The sequence below is a fragment of the Podarcis erhardii genome, assembly GCF_964252035.2.
Source record: "Podarcis erhardii genome assembly, chromosome: 3".
Lineage (NCBI taxonomy): Eukaryota > Metazoa > Chordata > Lepidosauria > Squamata > Lacertidae > Podarcis > Podarcis erhardii.
In genome coordinates this window covers 85,552,177-85,572,874 of record NC_138507.1, presented here as the reverse complement: position 1 = coordinate 85,572,874, position 20,698 = coordinate 85,552,177, and the positions used below count along the sequence as shown (strand labels likewise).

Below are 20,698 nucleotides of genomic sequence, written 5' to 3'. Positions count from 1 at the left end.
AAATACCTTGTTTTCCTGTATCCTCCCTCCCTCTCTTGAGGAAGCTTCTTCTCCCCTCTCTTCATTCACTCTCACGCAATTACTGAGATGCAAGCTTGGAGGCCCTACTACAGGTACAACCACCGTCGGAAATTAGCTACTAGAAATGCTGCCTTTGCTGTTATACCTCTGTATGTAGAATTTGAACCCAAAATGAAGGCAAGTCATTACATGTGTTTGGCCCATGCTGGTGGTTTATTCCAAACACACACACACGTCCGCCACTGGTGGGCTGTATTATGACAGATAACCTTTTGCAAACAACCTTAAACTGCTGTGCAGAAGATTTTATTCTGCATCACTGGACGCTTTGAAGACCATCTGGTCCAAAAGTGTCACATAAAATGGGATGAATAGCCCAGCTTCTTGGTGGAACATATGCCTTGTCTGAAAGGGTCTACGGCTGTATTCCTAGCATCTTCAAAATGCCTCATGAAGCAGGGCTGGGAAAGGCGCTTGCTTTGGATCTTAGAGAGCCACCGTCATAGGCAAAAACACTGGGCTGTTTAGACAATTCTTATCCCACCTCTCCAGATGGTCAAAGTGACTTGCAGTCCAACTGCTGGCACACCAATGACCTGACATAGGCTACATTCACATTTAAAGCACAAATATATCATTTTAAATAGTCATAGCTTCCACCAAAGAACTCTGGACACTGTAGTTTGTTAAGGGTGCCGAGAGTCACTAGGAGACCCATATTCCCCTCACAGAACTACAATTCCCGCAATCAAATCCCTTTTCCCAGGGAACTGAATTGACAGCAAAAACCCCTCTGGACATCCACTTGCTTCATTCAAGGTGTAAAATCTCTTTGCCCTTCCCAAACTTGTTATTTAGCACTGATTGCTGTGTATGTGTACCACTTCTAGCTTTATCAGCCATTTATAAATATTGGCTGCCTTCCAACACATTTGGCACACCTTCCATTCAGGTCAACAAGGCTGGCTCACTACATGTTCCCAAAAGGTTGTAATCACCAGAAGACTTAGCAAGTTGGACAGCTGCAAACAGACTTTGAATTTTAACTTCGATAGCAGTTAGAGCTATGCATGACACCAGCAGAAAATTGATTATTCTTTTAACCTGAACATACCTGGCTCTGGAAATAAGAGCCTTGCTGGATGAAACTAACAATCAGTTCCATGGGTAGCCAGACCACAGGCCTTAAAAAGGTAAAGGACCCCTGATGGTTAAGTTCAGTCGCAGATGACTCTGGGGTTGTGGTGCTCATCTTGCTTTACAGACTGAGTTTTTCCAGGTCATGTGGCCAGCATGACTAAGCCACTTCTGGCACAACAGAACACCGAAACCAGAGCAGCGCACGGAAATGGCGTTTACATTCCTGCCAGAGCGGTACCTATTTATCTACTTGCACTTTTGGCGTGCTTTTGAACTGCTCAGTTGACAGGAGCAGGGACCGAGCAATGGGAGCTCACCCTGTCGTGGGGATTCGAACCGCCAACCTTCTGATCGGCAAGCCCAAGAGGCTCAATGGTTTAGACCACAGCGCTGCAGGCCTTATCTACCCCCAACAAAGGTGTTTAGTGACACCCCACACCCTCTTGGTTAGAGCAGGGTGCTGATAAAGCCAAGGTTGCTAGTGTGATCCCCTGACGAGACAGCTGCATATTTCTGCATTGCAGGGGGTTGGACTAGATGATCCGCAGGGACCCTTCCTGTGGTATATAGTGAGTAGAATGTGAGGTTAGGACTCGTGGAGACTAAATCCCTGCTCAACACTGAACCCCCCCCCCCAATTATTTTCTTTGGAAAGGCAAAGAAGGAAATACATAATCACACACACTCCCAGTCTCTATTTTTAGGCTGTAAAAGGTATAGACCTAAACATTTACTCATTAAAAATGAATCGCTGGTTGCCACACATCCTCTTGCTGTTTGTAATTCACTCCCTTCCTGCCAGAGAGAACTGGAAAGTAGGACTTCTGGTTTGGGGGAAGGAGGCAACGTAATGTCTTGACGAAAGGTGACTAAGGGAGGTTTGTAAAATTGCACATTGTGTTGACTGAAGTTTTCCTCCTTCCCTCATAATACTAGAACTCAGGCTCATCAAATCAAGATTTGGGACAGAGAAAAGGAAGTACTTCACAGAAGCTTGGGGCTCCTCCAACCTTTTACTTGACCCATATTTTGATCGTTTTGCGAACTGGTTAAGTCCCCCTGCTCCAAGAGCTTTTATCATTGTTCCACAACTCTTGCCTTGTGAAAATCCAATCTTTTTTTTTTTTTTTTTGGTGGAGATGCCGGGGAACGAACCCGGGGCCTCATACGTGAAAATCCAATCTTACCTGCTGAATTGAAGCTCAGCTAAGTAAAATCTCTCTTCAGATATTCTGCACATCTGGTAAGATCCAATTCAGCTGGTAAGAATGGATTTTTGCAAGGCACAGCCACATAACCATGAGAAGGGCTCTTGGACCCAGAGAAATTAATTGGTACACAATGCAATCAAAATACAGTCAAGGGAAAGTGTTGATGAGCCCATAGACTTTGAAGGGGGCTTTATAGAGGCAGTCTAGCTTAATTAACCATAGGAAATAGAGCCGAGCAGTGCCCAACCTGATGATAACACAACAAATGATGCAAGGAGGAAGCTCAAGAAAAGAGGTGGCAAAGGAGCACCTAGCTACTTTAAATGAGTTCAGATCTCCAGGGCCCGATGAGCTGTACCCAAGGGTACTAAAGAATTTGCAGGTGTAATTTCAGAGCCTCTGTCTATAACATTTGAGAATTCTTGGAGAATGGGTGAGGTTCCTGCAGACTGGAGGTGGGCAAATGTCATCCCCTTCTTCAAAAAGAAGGGAAAAGAAAGACCAAGGTAACTACTGACTGGTCAGCTTGATGTCAATACCAGGAAAGGTCCTAAAACAAATAATTAAACAGTTAGTTTGTGAGCATATAAAAGAGGATGCTGTGATTACTAAGACCAAGCATGGCTTTCTCCAAAACTAGTGATGCCAGATAAATCTCATTTCTTTCTTTGATGGAGTTACAAGGTTGGTGGATCAGGGAAATGCTGTGGGCATAGTATATCTTGAATACAGTAAAGCTTTTCACAAAGTCTCCCATGATATTATTGCAGAAAAGCTGGCAAAATGTAGGCCAGACGAGGAGTAGCAAATTCTGCAGAAGACAGAATCGGGATTCAAGATGACCTTAACAGATTGGAGAACTGGGCCCAAACTGACTGAATGCATTTCAATAGGGCCAAATGTAGAGTTCTACCCACAGTCAGGAATGACTCAGAGTTACACTAAACTTTGAGAATTTCATTTAACACAACAGGCCCATCCATTGCATTAAGACACCAATGTTGATTTTTAATTGTATATTTATTGCTTCTTTTTCTTATTGTATTAACATTTGAATTCCTTTTTTTATTACATATATTAGTTCCTAGCACAGAATATTGCAGTTGCTAAACAGAAAAATCATTAAGTAGTGCACCCGGAACCTCAGCAATTTTCAAATGCTCTTGGGGTGGGGTTGAGAGTAATTCACCACAGGCAGCTGCTCAGTCTCTGTTTGAATATCCCTCCCCACGTCAAAGAGAACCCTGCCACTCCAACAAAGTAATTAGTTCTTTGGTTGGATGTTCTTATCACAAAGCAGTTTCTCCTAATGTTCAACTGAAATCTGTGCTCCTGTATTTTAACCCCATTGGATGTAGTTCTGCCCTCTGAAGAAGCAGAGAACAATTTGTTGCTCTCTTCTATATGACAACCCTTTTGAGTATTTGAAGAGTGCTCTCATGTCCCCAGCTGTCTTCTGTTCTCCTGCCTATTTATTTATTTTACAATATTTATAAACCACTTGACTGTAAAAAAAATCCACTTAAGTAGTTTACAAAAATAAAGAAAAAGTTTAAAAAGGGCATTTGAAAGCACTCAAAAGATGACTAAAATCACAGCTAAAAAGACATAAAAGATGGACCATTGATATGATCCAGTAGGGCTCATCTTACATTCTTTGGACATTTTGCTTCCATGATTACTTCAGTCTCATGACATCTACTTTGAGTTCATTGCCTCATTTTTAAAAAGAACCAAAAATATTTCACGTGCATAGCTTGTTTATGATGCAACCCCTATTTTACCTTTGTTTACATTGATCATCTTGGTTGAAAAACTATGTGTTGAGGCCAACATGCCAGCAATCCTCTCTGCATGTGACCCAGCAGGCAAATCCTACTCATACCAATTTCTGTGCCAAGTTGCTGAAGGTGTGGTCAGTTTGAACGTGACAAGAGGCAGGGATAGCCAAGTGCTGAATTGGGTGTATTCTATAATCATCTGGTTGGATAAACAGAAATGTTAATTCTTTTGACACTTAGCACTGAAATCTGGGGGAACCAACCCAAGATGTTGGCTATGCAGCATCAGGGTCGTGCTGGTGAAATCAACTTTGCTGGAACCCTAGACCACTTGAACTCAAACAAGGTGGTGGGAGAAAATGTTATTCTCACCTCATTATGAAAGCTGCTTTCAATTCTCTTAGTGAATATAAACTCTCTTTAGTTATTCCATAGGTTTAGGGTAGGCCCCAGGAAGGACATCTCTCAAAGTTAAGCTACATATCCATTTCTGAGGGAACTGCAGGAATAGAGGACAAAATGTTCATAATTTGTAGCGCCGCAGATCAGTTGGAAGGATCCAGGAGAGCTAAACTGGTTTATATTCATGGTTCGGGTATGGCCTAAAGGCACTCCTGCACCACAAACAAGTCCCTTTAATAGCAAACTCAGGTGGTCGAGTGCTGACAGGATTGGAGCCAAAATGAAACAACAGGAAGGCATCAACATGCTCAGCTGAATTCCAAGGTTTCCAGTGGTACAAGGAAAAACCAAAGGGGGCACCCTCCCCACAACCTCCCCTCACAAATGCATATGCTCAGCCAGGGTATGTTGAGTTTCAGCTTGGGGGGAAACCTGAAAAAGAGAGAAAGAAATGAAGTACCCTGGAGAACGGCCAACAGGCACTATGAAGAAGAAAACTGCTCCTCAGAGCTGAGTCTATGCTGCAACACTTTGCTGCAAGTCACAATTGTTCCATCTAAAGCCCCAAAGGAAGCAAAATCCTTCCTTCCCTCAACTATTATGTTCAGGGTAGGAGGAATAGAACAAGAGAACATGACAAGTCTTGCAATTAAACTAGTTTACATTTGCGCTGCATATGTACTTTAGGGGTGTAGTAGCATATGTCAGCAAAACGACAATATGTCAGCACCATAGCTGTCAACTTTTCCCTTTTCCTGTGTATTCAGAATAAGGGAATTTCCCTTAAAAAAAAGGGAAACATTGACAGCTATGGTCAGCACATAACAACCACAACTAATAAAACCTTGCTAAGGGATACTGTAGTCTATAATAACCAAAATACTTTCCTCTCTCTTGTGGCCAAGTCTACCTTTTACCGGTTTCATGTGGTATGCCAGGTACAGCTGTATCTGGATCAGGATAATTTGTCCAGAGTAGTCCATACATGGATAACCTTGAGACTAGATTACTACAATGTACTCCTTGTGGGGCTGCCCTCGGGCCTGGTCCAGAAACTCCAGTTAGTGCAGAAAGCAGTGTGGGGCAGATGAATGACAGGATGTGAACCTCAGGTGAAACACCTGTATCGGCTGCCCATATGCTACCGGGCCAGGTTCAAGGGTGTTGCGTTGATATACAAAGCCCTGAACAACTTGGGCCTAGGATCCTTTAAGGACCACCTGAACCTAACTCAATCACTGAAATTATCTGGAGCACAGTGGTCCAACAAGCGGCCTTGACAGCCTCTGCTAAGTTCCAAAGGGGTGATACTAACAGCCATCCCTGTGATACTTTATGATATAGAGGTATATAAATGATTTTATAAACAAACTATAAACTAGATTCTGCAGAAAGCATTACTGGTTAAGGGACTTTCCATCAAGTACCACCATGGGAGAGGGCTGGAGCTAGCCAACCATCTGGTATCCTGTTCCAGAAATATTTGCATGATAGTTGAAAGGCCATTGGGGCTATAAACTAAGGTTCCAGAAAGACTGGAAGGCTTTACGTAAACACATACTTTGTACAACAGAACTGGCACTATCTCTTGATTTGCTGACACCTCTTGAAAATGTTCCTGGCTGCCCTTTAAACAGTGCGCAAGCAATGACCAAACAGCAGACTAAAAAGCATAATTCAGTTTCCACTGCCAACAGCAAAAGGGACTTTTCAGATAAGCAAAGCAGTATTTTCAGATTAGCTAGAATACCCTGGCATTCTCCGCGAGCATTAAGTAGCTGGGCGTCTTGCCCCAGCAATCATTATCTGAGAAGCATTTCCATTATCACTGTAGCATGGTCTTCCCAAAGTAATATATTGCAAAACATTCCATACCATCTTAGTCCGGCATCCCCAACCTTCGGCCCTCCAGATGTTCTGGACTACAATTCCCATCATCCCTGACCAGTGGTCCTGTTAGCTAGGGATCATGGGAGTTGTAGGCCAAAACATCTGGAGGGCTGCAGGCTGGGGATGCCAGATCTTAGTAGTTCAATCCTATGTCTACTCAGAAGCACACCCAACTGAGGTCAATGGGATTTACTCTCAGGTCGGTGAGGGAAGAACTGCAACCTTAGCAAGTTTCTTAATCCACCTCCCGAAACAACCTGACATTCTTGTACATCCATTGCTTCTTCTCCCAATATTTGTCTGCTCAGATGACAAACCACAGGAAAACAATGACAGATGCTTACCAGGAAATGAGGAGTCAGCAGGAGTAACTTTCCAAAGAAAATTTCCATATAATTTACAAGGAAAAGTGGCTACTTTGGTTGGTTGCAACAACAAGCGTGCCAAGCCTAGACTTAATTTATGTTGCAAGAGACAGAAATACAATATGTTTCTGCCACTTCTTATGTCAGCCGGTTCCAGAGTGCTAATCTCTTGCAGGAAAACAACAACGGAGAGTCTTGCGGCACCTTAAAGATCAACAAATGTATTATTGCATAAGTTTTTATGGACTTGTAGCATAGTACACGAGAGCTAGATCAGGTGGTTTGGAAGGCAACCAAGTCAGCACAGTCTTCGAATGATGTTTTCCAAAAACTAATCTCAGATATCTGTTAAAAGAAGTAGACTCGCACAACTGTCAACATTTCCTGTGTGATAGATGGACTTCCCCTCTTTATCGGGTCATCCAAGATTAAAGAACAGCTCTCCATTCAAAGAACACAAAAGGATAGAAAGTCTTGCTGAATCAGGAGTTTACTGCTCCATCTTTAAAAACCAGCCCCTCCCTGCAACATCTGTGCAATCTGTGTTCTAGGTTTGATCTTAATGCTGGTTTAGTTGTGATTAACTTGAGTGTCTGCAATAACAGAAGCCTCTAGTTACTGGGCTTGTATTTACCAGTGCTTGATGGTTTGTCCAATAACGAGGGGTCCGTGAAGGGGAAGGACCACCTGCCTCACTGATGCAAAGGAGGAAGTATATTTGGTTTCCACCCACCCTTCCATCAGAAGGTGGGAGCCTCTGTCTTGGTTAAGGTACAGAGTGCAACCTCTGAATTTAAGAGGGAGACAGGGGGAGGCAACAGTATATGCCCCAGCTGACAGTCATTCTTCACATAGCTTTTTTATCCCTAAAATCAAAGCTTTCTGCTGACGCACCGAGCCCCAAAGAGCACAGGAGAGGATCCGTACATTTAAAACCCAAGAAAGCCCTTCCCTTCCTAACAGCCCATCCTTTTCTGCCTCTCTGGCCCCAGGGCTAAGCTCTATCCCCACCCTGTTATAAGAAGGCAATGTGGGCCAGCCACGCCCAACAGAACCAACTTTCTGTAGCAGCTGGAAAAGAAGAAGCCTTTGCTCCTTTTCTCCTGGACCCTGTAAAGAGGTCAGTGAGTACTTAGTAGGGGTCCATTCAGGTTAAGGAAGAGGGCCCAGCACTTTGCTTCGGGGCACATCTGGAAAAATGGAGCTCTCCATTGCTACTAAAAATGAAGTTAAGAGGCCTTTGGGTTTGGATGCAGCTGTTGGGGCTTAAATAGAACTTTTGAAGGTATAAAGTGTCAGGTCCCCAACTGAAATAGTATCTAGATCAGCAACCAACAACCGTTTTGGCAAGCGTACAACTAAGTAGAAGACTGAGTTGCTCTGGTGTACACCACAGTATCCATTAATAATAATAATATAATATAATAAATACAGTGGTACCTTGAGTTACAAACGCCTCAGGTTAAAAACTCCGCTAACCTGGAAGAGTTACCTCGAGTTGAGAACTTTGCCCCAGGGTGAGAACGGAAATCATGTGCCAACAGCGCAGCGGCAGCAAGAGGCCCCATTAGTGAAAGCGCGCCTCTAGTTAAGAACATGTTCAGGTTAAGAACAGAACTCCAGAACAAATTAAGTTTGTAACTAGAGGTACCACTGTACTGTGCTGTAATGTGGTTTTGCCACAAATTAGGGAATGGAGAGCTGTGCAACACCAGGCTTTATCCAAGTGCAGGAGTGCAACAAACACCTATTGTCTGTGCCACTTGCAGCACATGTAGCATGAATGAGCAGATAATCTCAGCAACAAAGAGAGGGTCAGGGTGGAAGCAAATAAACAGAGTGCATTGTCAGTTAGACTATGACAGAGCATGTCTAGAGTGCCTTGGTTTCTATTATGACTGTATCAACACAACTTGCTCACACCTATCTGAAATTAGAGATAAATGAATCAAGGTTAGTGGGGTGGGACTCTGAGGCAGAGCTGAACTTTGGCACCTTTCATTTAAGAAATAAGCATGGGCAAGGGATCAATGTACAGATTCTGCACTGGCTTAAAGATGCAAGGCATACTGGAGAGAATGCATGGCAAAAGCACCCCCCCCCCCAATTTGTCATTTATTTGTTGTTGTTTTTTAATACAGTAATTGACTGCTCCTGTAGGTCCCCTACTGTGATGGGAAAATGTTGTGTATGTGTGTGTCCCTCCAAGTCGCTCCGTAAAATATGTTTGTTTAAAAATACTTTTTGGTTACATAATTTAATAATGAATGATTTAAAATTGATTAAAAATAGTAGGTGCTGACCAGGAAGTCTTATGTAAGGAAGCTTTGAGAATTACAGTTCTTAATGCAGCTACTTTTTCAATTTGGCCACACCCATTCTAACATGCCCCCCTGCACCCTTTGACAACTAACCATGAGTCAATGCAGCCCTCTGCCGAAAGAAGATTAGCCACCCGTTTTAGAGCATAGGATTCCCATTCTCTCATGTAAGGGGTTTGGTTTCCTTTAAATTTGCACTAAGTATGCACTTTTTCTGTATCTGATCATGCAAAGGCTAAGTGAGAGAGCTTGAGCTGTATACAGAAAACTATGAGTAAGTCATGTTTTATGATCTAGCATGTCATCCAAACATGGCCTACACCTAATGTGTGCATGCATGAGAACAGTGGTGCAAATCCAGGGCTATTTCAGTGTGGGGCTGGAACTAAGAAATGAAAAAGAATGGATGAAACATTTCAAACGTGCTGGTGTTGACATAGCCCAGGCATAGGCAACCTCGGCCCTCCAGATGTTTTGCGACTACAACTCCCATGATCCCTAGCTAACAGGACCAGTGGTCAGGGATTATGGGATTTGTGGTCCCCAAACATCTGGAAGGCCAAGGTTGCCTATGCCTGACATAGCCTAAGCCATGGGTAGACAAACTAAGGCCCGGGGGCCGGATCCTGCCCCATCGCCTTCTAAATCTGGCCCGCGGACAGTCCGGGAATCAGCGTGTTTTTATATAGGTAGAATGTGTGCTTTTATTTAAAATGCACCTCTGGGTTATTTGTGGGGCATAGGAATTCATTTATTTCCCCCCCCCAAAATATAGTCTGCCCCCCCCTCAAGGTCTGAGGGACAGTGGACCGGCCCCCGGCTGAAAAAGTTTGCTGACCCCTGGCCTAAGCTTTGTGAGCAGCAAATATGTTGCTTTCTTTGGTAAAGGTTAAAAAACAACAACCCTATTTATCTTCTTGCACTGGCATGCTTTTGAACTGCTAGGTTGGCAGGAGTTGCTTTCTTTACACCTTCTCTTACTTAGCATCATTTTTTTTAGAGCGACTAGAGAAGTGGAAACCCCACCTATGGTCTTTGGTCCTTTTATGTGTAAAATGAACACAAGGATCCTCCTTCCCTGTTGTTTAAGAGTCAACTTGCAGGTTGTAAGTCTATCAGAGAGCTCAGCATTGAAATGCTTGTTCCAGGAGTGTTATGACTCATGGAGGCATTAATCTCAATCTTTTTATAACATCTTGTTCTTTCACAACTCTCAGGCCCCACAGTTTCACTGCTTGTTGTTCCCAAGTGTGGCTAAGGACTTGCTTGGCACGCTGGTGGCACAAGTCTTGCAGGGCAAATAGCCAGGAGGTGGTCTGAATGATGCAGAACTGGGAGGTGGGAGGGAATTCCTACTCGAACCTGCCACAAAGGCTTTCCTCAACAATTTTAATGAACAATTATTACCCCTGCCTGTGATCAAATACACCTGCCTGAGCTCAAGTGTTCGAAACTCCCATTGTTCTAGGTGCATTTTAAGATAGGGAGTTTCATTAGGGCGAGCAGTTTCTGAGCTCTGTGGGTGCAGTACTGCGCCTAACATTTCAGATTAAAACTGCAGAGTGGAAGGAAAGGAGCACCTTTTTTCTCCCCACTTCCAGCTACTTTCTGAAGACTGGAGAAGAGACCCTCTTAAGAATATCAGGGGGTGGGCAGGGGAAGGAGCAGACCATGTGAAAAATGAACATAATATTTTAGCTGCAGTTCATTTTCAGCTTTGTATTCTTGTTATAAAAAAGTGTGCTTAAACACTGCGTTGTTGCACCCATAACCTAGGTTTAAGGTGCCATTTAGCTCCTAGCTTTAATATCTGTTTTCTAACACTGCCTGAGCTGTAGTCTGTATGAGGGGGCCCTGCCCTCCAGCCCGCTAGTAAGAGCAGTTAGATTGGTAGGTACCTGAGACAAGGGCTTTTCATTGGTGGACTGGCACCTTTGGAACTCCCTTCCTAAGGAGGGGCCCCCATGGCCCCATCATTGTCAGTTTTCAAGAAGATCTTAAAGACATTCTAACCAGCCCAGGTTTGGTCCATTTTATTGTGTGCTTTTTTATTTTTATTGCTGCTGGCCTGTAAATTAGCAGGTTTGATGGGGTGCTTTGCTAATATGATGTTCTGTGTTTTACGTCTCTCTACAACTTTTGTGAACAGGGGTGCCCCTTGAAAAGAGGGCAAGGAATCATTTTAACTTAGTAAGCATAAGGGCATTTCACCACTGTAAAAGTGGATAACGGCTACTTGGGTTTTGTTTTGCTTTTTTTTAAGCTCCACACATCAGACCCTGGGTGCAAACCCGAAAGCTGAGTGGGTGGGTGTGTCAGAAGGAAAATGAATTGATTTTGATATTGAAAAATGAATTTATATTGATTGATATTTTTATATGTAACTGTGCATATTTGTAATATTTTGTTTAAGTTGTTGCTTCAGTTTTTATACACAGTTTAGATATATTTTTAAAGTATTAAACGGTATAGAAATTAAATAATCAATCAATCAATCAGATCTCCCTACCTCCCCTCAACTATGAGAGTTTGGAAATCTGCTGCCCATGAAAGTACACACTGCTGTATTTTGCTCTGACTTTGCAAAAGGCAGCCTCATCTATACTTTGATGGATGGATACAAGGAGGTAATTCTATTGCTGAGGGATGTGCCTCTTTATCTGGAGTGAATCAATTTTTGCAACCGATGGAAGATTTAGCAATAATTCTGCACACCACAGAAAAACAATGGGTGGAATTCAGCTTGACTTTTTCTGTAAACTGACCCCACACCTATAACACTCAGTCTATTTTTATTACTTTAATACATTTTGCCCTGTGCAACCACCCCTAATTGTGCAACATTTTGCCTGCTGAATAATTCTGGAGAATTCAAAAGTTTGCCTCATCTTTGTAATCTTTCAGTCGGTCCAAATAAAGGTATTACCCAACTGTGGAAATTGGAGTTGTTTTCTTACAGAGTAACAAGGCTACTCTTGTTTTCTTAAAGTGCTCAGTATATAATAGCTTAACTCCAGAGTATGATCATCATGCCTGATAAATACTGAGTGCAATACATTGTCATTATATTCAATAAAACTGTACTTTTATTGGCAGCCTACGGTAACTTACACAAATTGTTTCTAATTAAGACCCCACATTTATCATATAATCCAATACCACTCGCAATAGCATGAAGTCTATGCCAATCCCAAATATCCCTGTTAAAAATCTATAAAATATTCATTTATTTATTTCCTCCTTCTTCCCAAACTGTCTTATCTCCTTATGCTTTGCTACTGGAATGCTTTCCCAAGCTTTGAGATATAGACACACTGAATAACTCGTTGCTTTGCTACAATAAAATACTTTGTTTTCCCTGTTCTATTTCTCTGCCATTTAGCACCAGGTGTGGGAAGAGCAGCACAGATTATAGAAAAGACAAAAAGCTAAACTGGATAGTCAAATGTGACTTTGCCTTTAATCTGTATGTTTCTTTAAATGAAAATACCATCTTATGGGGGTGATAATTATCATTATCTCAGCAGCAAGAGGGGGAAGCTTAAACATTTGCTACCCTGCCTTAATCCTAACAAAAATTCCTCCTCTGCTGCTATTTGCATTGGTATTTTCTCACAACGCAAAAAGCAGTTTCAGAAGAGGAATTTTTGTTAGGACTGCAGCAGGTGAGGAAACTGTTAAACTCCCACTTCCCCAACTTTTTAGATCCTGATTATTGTCTAGCTCACCCTGCAGTCCATGTTAAAGGGAAAGAGGTCAGGAACCTGACAGTAACGACTGGCAGACTGAATAGGAAAAAGTGAGCTGAATGTGCATGAAGAAAGTGCATTTGGAATGGGAGCAATTGAAAGGTCCCTTCACAATTTGCCCTCTCCCTCATCTTCCTACTATCCTGCCTCAATCCATCTCCAATTGTAATGTTCACTTCTCTAGTTCCATCACCCTCAAACAGCCAAGTCTCCTGCTCCTTTAAAGCATTCTGCTCTCGCTCTCTCTCTTGCTACCCCTTATGCTTGAAATTGCCTCTCAGGACACCTGTACGATGCCACTTGCCTTACCTGAGTAAGGGTTGCAGCTTAGTAGCACAACACAGGTTTTGTATGCAGATTCAATCCCTGCCACCTCTTGATAAGCCTGGGAAATGCCTCTTTGAAACCCTGGATTGCCACTCAGTGGAGTAGCATGGGGGGTGCCAGGGGTGCCAAGGTCCTGGGCACAGAATCTCGTGCGGACTGTGCAGAGATCCCCAGGCCCTGCTTTGCTCCAGTGGTGGGGGCTTGGTGAGAGCGGAGAGTGAAGGGCACCCTCCGTGCCCGCCCGGCACATGCCTGCCCAACAGTGGTGAGGGCTGGGCAAATGCATTCTGACACCACCTGGTGAGCATGGTCTGCCCCGGGTGCCGGCAAGCAGCGTTACGCCACTGTGGCCACTTCCAGTCTGCGTAGACATGGGGTAGGGAACCTGTGGCCCTCCAGATGTTGGACCCACCACATCTGGAGTGATCTAGACAGACCAAGGCACTTTCCTACATTTCCTGCTTGCTTCAAACTGCTCCTCAAAATCTGATGCTGACATAACCCCATGAACCTACTCTAAAACCCTAGGCGCATGTAGCTAAAAACCACATATACGTACACATCCTTTTCCCCACCGAAAGAGCCTGCTGAATCCGGTCAATGGCCTAACTAACTAGTCCAGCATCCTGCTATCACAGTGACCCATATCAGATGCTTGTGAAAAACCCACAAGCAGGACCCAAGCACAAAAGCATTCTCCCTTTCTGTGGTTTCCTGCAACTGCTATTCAAAGCCTGCAGGAAGCCTGATTAAACTCCCCCATGCATCATCATCGGGGTGGGGGCCCTATTCTGCTTGGTCACTATCTTTTCCCACACAGGTGGGAACCGCCTGTCAAAGTCGACTGTGAGGGGAAAGAAAGATCTGGCCCAGGTTCTCCACCCCTGCTAAAAAAAGGTAGCACACTAAGGTTGGGTGAGTTCTCTCAGGAATACCGGACAAGATCCAAGAAAAAGCAGCAATCGTTGCATGTGGGTACAAATTTTGAAGTCTCCATAGGAGACTTTGGTTATACCACTCACACAATCTTATGCACAGGCAACCATCCGTAGGTGTGCAAAAAAATAAATAAAATGGTGTGCCCAAGACCAGCTCACGGGACTCTCTCGTACCGTTTCCTCTAACCACCGCCGTGCAGTATGGAATAGCTCAATAAATGTAAGGGATACACAGCTTACACGATCGCCATCTGGAAAGATAAGCAATTCCTTTTAAGACGAACGGCGGCGCTGCTATACGTCAGAAACAATAGAGGGATTCCAGTGGGGGCGGTCCCCGTTACCACGAGGTAGGAAGAAATCGTTAGACTCTTTTATTCAAAGAAAGGGGAACGGCTCACAAGCTCTTAAATGTCGAAAAAGAACAGAGTATGACTCACAAGAGGTGGACGAAGATGGGGGAAAGCCCCCCAGCCCCGACCGCGGGCATCCTAACCCCCTTCCCGCCAACTTCTCTTCCCGCCAACTTCAAAAAATGTCACCGCCGCCGCTACTTGGGCGCCTCTTGCTTCTGAGAGAAATAAGCGTTACTCTGGCAACCTACGTTTCAGGGCAGCGGGTGGGGAAAGGGATGAATGGACGGACACTAAATACAGGCACTAAGTTGCTCGCGCCCTTAGGATCTGCTCTGCCGCCTCCGTGAAACCGGAGCGACTCCTCGAGCCGCCAGAGGTGAGCCCCCTAGAGCCGAGTGCCAGGCTGGCACCGCTCGCCTCGTGGCCGCGGAGCGAGCAAGGCAGGAAGCCCATCTCCGCCCTCCGCCAGGCAGCGCCTCCGAGCAGCAACAGGCACCTGCCCGGGCGGGGAGAGTTGGCTCCCGATGCCGGGCACACGCGCCACCACCCCGGCCCATCCATCATCGGCTTGCGGAGCCACGTCGCTCCTCCCGGCCTCTCCGTTCCCGCCTAGCGCCTGGGCCCCCGGGCAGGCCGCGGGAAGCGGTTCCTTATGCACGCCAGGCGAAACTCACCTGCTCCGGCCCCGCGCTCTCCGGTCTCGGCGCGCAGCGTCCTCGCGGCGGCAATTCCATGTGAAGGGGCCGGCTCACTCCGGGGCAGCCCCGCCTCGTGGTAAAGATAGGCTCTCCCGCGGCCCGCCTCCTCCGCTCCTCGCGCGCCACTGCAGGGACGCGGTCGGCTTGCAGCAGCCGCCTCCTTTCCCGCCTTTGCTGGGCACCGTGCCTGGTGACTGTGCCCTGGGCCTGGACCAGTTGGCAGGGCGCTTCCCAAACGAGGGAGGCGGCTGGAAGCCCTTGGTTCGGGATTCGCCATGAGGTATGAGTGCGAAGCGGGAGGAAGCGGCCTGCCCATCTTCCGAGTTTCACGCATTCAGAACTGCTGTGCCGGATCAGGCCAGTGGCCCATTCTAGGCCAGCATCCTGTTCTCGCAATGGCCAATCAGCTGCCTGCGGAATACTGTACCAGCAAGTGGCACTCAAGCAAGGAAGTTTTTAATATGTAACGCTGTACTGTTTTTAACACTTGGTTGGGAGCCGCCCAGAGTGGCTGGGGAAACTCAGCCAGATGGGCGGGGTATAAATAATAAATAATAATAATTATTATTATTATTATTAAGCACAGGAGCACTCTGCCTGCCCTCCTGTCGTTTCCAGCAACGTTTTTCAGAAGCATGGCTGCCTCCAACTGGAGGCAAAGCATAGCCATCAGTAGCACTCTCCTCCATAAATTTGTCTAATTTTCTTTTAAACGCAGCTAGCTCGGTGGCCATCACTGCCTCCTGTGGGGGCAAGTTCCATAGTTTTAACGATGTACCACATGAAGAAGTGTCTGAGGCCTGGCGGAAAGTGGGGACATAGTTCTCCTATGTGTGTTAATTTTGGGAGTAGGAGAGAGCCCCAGTGATAAAGAGCATTGGACTAGGAGCAGGGAGGTGTGGGTTTGAAATCCCCACTGGGCCATAGATCTCACTTGGTGACTTTGGGACAGTCACTCTTTTTAGCTGTTCCCCCTTTACAAGGGATAAAAGAACAGAACTCAGATGGCAGGTTATAAATGCAAGACAGGCACTTGGGGTAAATTACTGCCTTCAAGTAAACATGTCTAGCACCAGGCCTGGACTATGGCCCCAATTCTAAGCATGTTTTATTGGAATTTAACTCTCATTTATTTCAGTGCATCTGAATGGGATGCGGGTGGCGCTGTGGGTTAAACCACAGAGCCTAGGGCTTGCCGATCAGGTTGGTGGTTTGAATCCCCGCAATGGGGTGAGCTCCTGTTGCTCGGTCCCTGCTCCTGCCAACCTAGCAGTTTGAAAGCACTAAGTAGATAAACAGGTACCACTCCGGCGGGAAGTTAAACGGCGTTTCCATGCGCTGCTCTGGTTTGCCAGAAGCGGCTTAGTCATGCTGGCCACATGACCTGGAAGCTGTACGCCAGCTCCCTTGGCCAATAAAGCAAGATGAGCGCTGCAACCCCAGAGTCATCTGTGACTGGACCTAACGGTCAGGGGTCCCTTTACCTAAGTTTCTGAATAGGGCAGCCTTAGTTGAAGTTGATTGCCTCTGCACACCCCTCCCTAGCACCCTTCTCTTGCTGTGGCACTGCCTCCAGCCAGCTCTTCTCCAACCATCATTTGGCTGGCACTGGGTCTTTGTGACCTCCCCTTCCTTTCTTCCAATTGGCACACATTTCACTCTGGCTTGCAGCTGTGCCACCCCTCACCCACTGCCCCTGCCCCTAATGTTCTGCTTCCTCCCACCCACCCTCCATGTCTTTTGCTCTCTTCAAGCCTCTCCATTCAGGAGCCCAGACGACAAAGTGGGTCATTGCTATTTCCAAACACCCAGGACAGGGTCTGAATGTGAATAAGTTTCCAGAGCCTTATGTCACACACAGAAAGCCTCTTCCCTGCTTAAGGAACCACTTTCTGCCTTGCAGCCTTGGCAGGAGGAGATGCCAGGGTTTATGTGCTTTTCCAGAGCTTTCCAGGGCATCAGTATTGTTTTGAGTTTTGGGGGGTGCAGGGGCGGGGTGCCAGGCACATATAATTCCTGGATCTAGTAAGTGTTAGAATTTAATCAAAGCTTGGAGTGTTAAACTGGGTGCCAGACACTGAACCCCTGCATTCAGCAAGTGTTAAAATATAACCCAGGCTAGTTTCCTGTTGAGGTAATCACCTGGGGTGATAAGCCATTAAGAAAACAAAGGAAGAGTGATACCCCATTATGAAAGTTGAGAGGGGCTCTGTACCAGATGGCAAATGAGTGGGGCCCCACCACCAGCTCTTAGATAGCGGGAAGGATAAAAGCCAGGATTGAGAGTTGGTTGTGATGAAACCTGGGGGGGGGGGGGAGTGAGTTGCAGACTGGAAAAGGAAGGGAGAGAGCACAATGTTTGCTGTGTATTTGAATCCAAGGCTGTGGCTGTGAGAGAAACAAGAGCTTTTTGGGGTATTAATAGTGTGAACCCCTCCAACATAGGATCAGGTCACATATAAGTATAAATAAACCATATACCACAAAGACACCACAGTCTCTGCTATGCCTCATTTGCAAAAGGAAACATGGACCCTGGGTGAGCATACTGCTTGAATGTAGGGGGGGGGAGCCTCAAAGCGGAGATCGTTCTCCCCACCCCTGTTTTATCCTAGCAACAACCCTGTGGGTAGGTTGTGCTCATAGGCAGTGAGTGGCCTGAGATCACCCTTGTGAGCTTCATGGCTGAGTGGGGGATTTGAACCCTGGTCTCTGCCGGATTTGAACTCTGACGACTACACCACACTGGCTTTTATTTAGCCTTTATATCAGGAATGCAAGGGGAAGGGAACACAGTATTTGCTCAAAAAGGTGATGAAGATTATGTTTTAGTTTTAGGCATACGTAAAAGATCTTTTAATCCTCAAAAGCATGATAAATCGTCATTTCGCTTGCAAGAGAAAAGAAGTTCCAAGAAAAGGAACTGCTCTATGGAGAGTTTTGCCTCCATTAGTGCCAGCTCACAGTGAAAGCTGAGGATTGGGGGTTAAATGCAGTTCTGCATATAATATCAAATAATGAACACAAAGTGAATTCTCACTCAATCATTCTAACTCAGAATCATCATATGAGACGAATGTAATCTACTCAGCACCCCCCCAATCCCAAGGAAAGCCTGGTGCCAGAATTTGGAAGTAATTCATTTTCTCTAGAGATACACCAGAGTTCTTGTAGCAACATCCTGTAAAATGAAAGCCCAAAGCAGCAATATTGTCCACAGCTGCAATTCTAAATCACTCATTTTGTAAGTTAATCCTTTTGAAAGTCAACAGGACTTACTTCAAGGACAGTGGATTTAGGAAAGAAGTGCAAAATGCTCTATAAACATGTTCCTGAAAACGACAACTTTAAGCAGTATCCACATATAGAAATAAAATGAAAATTAACATAAATGGATTATGAGTTTAACTGCTGAAAATTATTTCAGGACTTTCAGGCTCAGCCTTTGTTGTCTGCAAACCTCCTAATTAAACAGAGGGAGCAGCGGTCATAGTGTTTAGCCTGTCTCACACACCATTTCCCAGACCTATATGCCATCTGCCAAAGCAGCTATTAGCAATGTTGGGAGGGGGGAAATATACACATATATTAAGCAAAATTCAAGGCTCACTCACAAACAAACTGCTCCTATTGCAGAGATCCATTAGCAGTGTTAAACCCAAATTCATGCAGGGCTAATTTGCCCTAGTTTCTCTGCTTCTCCCATAACATCCTCAATCCTAGATTGCTGCCAAGGGTTCATTCTGCCATGGCTGCTAAACAACTATGAGAACAGGGAAAGAGGTACAAACCCTCTGGTCATTAGGGTCCCATTATCCAGGAAGCAAGGTCATAAAAACCAGCCAAGCTAAACTTCTTGGCATAAATGGCTGCTGGGTGCATTATCAGGACACTAGTCGATTGCTGTCATGGCTCGTCTGAATCCATGGCCCAAATGACTTGAAACTTTGGAGGCCCAATCATGTACAGTGGACGCTCGGGTTGCGAATGTGATCCATGAGGGAGAGTGAAAAGGAGGGAGCAGTAAAAGAGGAGTTTGCAGAAAGAAGAGAGTGCATGCTCAGGGGTGGAGAGGGAAAAGGGTTAAATAGAAATAAAAATTATTCCACAAATAATGTAGCTGCAACAACATTTGACAATATAGTCAGCATTGTCCCTGCAACCTTGAGGATGTGGAACCTAGGGCTTGGGTAGCATGTTTTTAAAAAATTAAATTTGAAATTGTAGCAAATCCTTATATTCCTTCTCTTGTCCGAGGGAAATGAAGGGGGAGGGGAGAACAAGAGGTGCACCATGATTTGGGGTTTATTCAAGGGTGCAGAAAAAAGCACTGCTGTGGTGGTAAAGCCACTTCTGGCCTGCCCAGGAGGTGGGGTTGCGGGCTTCACGCCCACCCCACGTGAGTGGGGGCTGCTTTCAGCCCCCGCGAGAGCAGGGTCGTGTGGCGGTTAGGCATTGGTAAGAAGGGGTTTAGAGGATGTGGGGGGGGGGAGGGACGCCATCACCTCCCCCCCAGAGAATGAAGGGTGGTCCGATAAAGGACTCCGGGGGGCATGGCCCTGTCCGAAGCCTATGGAGGTGTGGGCCCAAGGCACGCCCCCGAGCGGTGACCCGGGGGTGCTCCTAGTTGACGTGCCTCAGCAGGAGACACCCCCACTATGGTGTTAACCCTTCCTGTGTCTCCAGCAAATGGGCTGGAGCCGGATAGTCGATAGGACCAATGCCTAAGCCAATGCCTCTCATTCCTGAATTCAATAAAGTTGTGGCCTAATTTGTCCATTTAACCTTAAATTCTGGTGTCTGGTGTCTTTATTTATCCTTGGTGGGGGGCGGGAACTCGCCACGCAACTATAGGAACTCACTATCTGCTGCTCTTTAAGGGCAAATGCCCTTCTTTCCCCCCCCCCCCAAAAAAATTCCAGCAAACTCTCTCGCTTTGACTTATATGAGGGCCAATTTGGTGCATGGGTTGTAAAAGTATTCACTTAACAATTGGCCAGTGCTGGGGAGAGAAGACACAGAGGTTGGAAACGTTAATTTATTGGTTTGCGAAAGTGAAGCAGAAGGAGAATGTTGTTTTTAATTCATCCAACATTGCTTTTAAGAAGCTCATTATGTGCCAATATATCCACAAAGGGGCGGGGGAGCATCAAGAAAAGCCTGAAGAAACAAGGCCATGACCTCCTGTTGATGACTCATTTTTCTGCAAAAACAAAGAGAAGTAGCAGTGTCAGAGTAAAACAGACCAACAGTGAACTGGGCTATAACCAAGAAGGCCTATAGGAGACAGGCCACTAGATCTGCTGCAATGGTTGCACTCCACCCCAGTCTCCATGAGTGGTTACAGATTCCAGGGATTCTAGATGCTACCCAGGAATGGAGAGATTGAGGCACAGTGGAGGCTAATATCTTATAGATGTATGGTTTATTACCACAGTTTTACACCTGGGAGTCTGCAGCAGAGGAGGTACAGAACATTGTACCTCAATAATGTATCTT

General features: G+C 45.5%; 1 protein-coding gene and 1 long non-coding RNA gene across 3 annotated transcripts in view; one reads left to right on the top strand and one right to left on the bottom strand.

The window, feature by feature from the left end:
* SLC29A1 (solute carrier family 29 member 1 (Augustine blood group)) overlaps nucleotides 1-20,698 on the bottom strand; it is a 79,523-nt gene that overhangs the window by 42,102 nt on the left and 16,723 nt on the right. Inside the window, exon 1 of one of the 2 annotated variants that reach the window (XM_081856078.1) lies at nucleotides 15,176-15,307. The exons of the other annotated variant lie outside the window; for it this stretch is intronic. The gene's annotated coding sequence lies outside the window, so the exon portion shown is untranslated. Of the gene's footprint in view, nucleotides 1-15,175; nucleotides 15,308-20,698 lie in introns of those variants that run through there. 2 annotated transcript variants of the gene reach the window in all.
* The window catches only part of LOC309338751, a 565,035-nt gene continuing 559,701 nt past the window's right edge, over nucleotides 15,365-20,698 (top strand). The window contains exon 1 of the long non-coding RNA XR_014155038.1: nucleotides 15,365-15,479. This is a non-coding gene — a long non-coding RNA (uncharacterized lncRNA). The remainder of the gene's footprint in view (nucleotides 15,480-20,698) is intronic.